This window comes from Pteropus alecto, unplaced genomic scaffold (assembly GCF_000325575.1).
Source record: "Pteropus alecto unplaced genomic scaffold, ASM32557v1 scaffold213, whole genome shotgun sequence".
Taxonomy (NCBI): domain Eukaryota; kingdom Metazoa; phylum Chordata; class Mammalia; order Chiroptera; family Pteropodidae; genus Pteropus; species Pteropus alecto.
In genome coordinates this window covers 1,013,957-1,015,723 of record NW_006434829.1, presented here as the reverse complement: position 1 = coordinate 1,015,723, position 1,767 = coordinate 1,013,957, and the positions used below count along the sequence as shown (strand labels likewise).

At 43.5% G+C, this 1,767-nt stretch overlaps 1 pseudogene; it reads right to left on the bottom strand.

Annotated features, from left to right (window-relative positions):
* LOC112478413 lies at positions 1–119 on the bottom strand (annotated as a pseudogene).
* Between the last annotated feature and the right edge of the window lie 1,648 nt (positions 120–1,767).

Sequence of the window (1,767 nt, the reverse complement as noted above, 5' to 3'; positions counted from 1 at the left end):
TGCCTACAGCACCTGGCCTTCCTAGGCGGTCTCCCATCCAAGTACTCACCAGGCCTGACCCTGCTTAGCTTCCAAGGTCAGACGGGATCCAGCGGGTTCAGGGTGACATGGCCATAGACTTCTTGTTTCTTTCCATGTGGGTCGGTGGCGAATTTTCCAGAATTCGAAGTTCTGCTCCCTTTTTGGGGAGCTGTGCCCCTTTAAGTGGCCTCCTGGCGCTTTGCTGCAGGTACCCGGCGGCCGCCCCTTGCACACTTTCCTAGGACGTCCCTGCGGCCCGCTACCCCACTTGGGGCCCCCGAGATCCACCTTCCTTCCGCAAAGGAGGTGCGGTGACAGAGTCACGCTCCGGGGCTCCGGTCTCCTCCTGATCCGCCTCAGGGACACTCGGCGACAGGCCCGGGAGTGGGGGTGGGGGGGCAAACCCGCCGGCTGGGGCGGTGGCTCAGGTGTCCTGTGGCCATGCCAGCTCCTCTGCAAAGGCCACGCACCGGGATGAGGGGCCAGCGTGTGTCGCCTTGTGGGAAACTGCCCCGCCCTCCTTGGAAGTGGCCGCACCGCTCTGCACCCCCACCTGTGAGCGGCCAGGGTTCGCATGAAACCATGTTCACCGGAGCATTTTTAGGGGGCTTTTCCTGTTATTTTCTTTGTATGTTGAATTAAATTTTTTTTTTTTGATTACAGTTGACGCTCAATATTATATTAGCTTCAGGTGTGCGGCATCGTGGTTAGACACTTGTATAATTTACCGAGCCATCCGGGGATGAGCCTAGTACCCACCTGGCACCACGCACAGTCATCACACTGTTACCCACGATAGTCCCTCTGCTGTACTTCACATCCCCGTGACTATAATTTTCTAAGCCGATATATCAACTTTTATGAAAGCGGTTTTGTTAAGTTATAACTTCCTTGAAAAATAAATATTTTATTTCTAATTTATAGACTGAAGAAAATTGTTCCCTCCAGTTTTCTCTAATTTCCTTTTTCTGAAATTAATTCTCCTTTATCATTTCTTGTTTTCCATTAGAATAGTCTCTTATTTTTCTCAGGTTATCTGAAATGTAAGTTCTTGGATTTAAATGCTAGGTTTACATTTTTATGTTTCTTAAATAATTAATTTCCTCTTTAGTAATTCCTTCCTTTCTTGGAATTTTTCTGGTCTTTTCTAATTTCTTTAATTTCAACCTTTAAAAAATTGATTCTTATTTGTTAACAAATTATATTGAACTAAATATTTTAACGTAATTTATGCTTTAGTTGATTTCTATTGCTTCTTATGTTTCACAGTTGTCATTTTCTATATAATGTGCAAATTTAGTTTGTATTAACTTTTTAACTAAATATTTATGACATATTTTTAAACAGTTCCCAAATGGGAGTGTTTTATTTTTTATTTTTATTTTTTTCAGCTTTGAGACATAGCTGATAAAACACGGTAAGTTAAAGGTACACAGTGTGGTGGTTTGGGACACGCGTAAATTGTGAAACATTTACACAGGTCGGTTAGCGCCGTCTTCACCTCACGCAATTACCATTTTTGTTGTTGTTATGGTGACCAGTGTGTCTCCATCACCCCTTCCCCAGCCCCTGGCAGCCACCAGTCCATTCTGTTTCTCTGGGTTTCACAGGGTATTTTTCTAATTGCGAAGATGTCGTTAACAAGATACCGCATTTTAAAATACATCTTATCTTAACCTTATTTTTTAATTGGTGTCACTTTAAACAAATGGAATATTTTTCTTCACTTGTTAAGTTTTAGCTAGT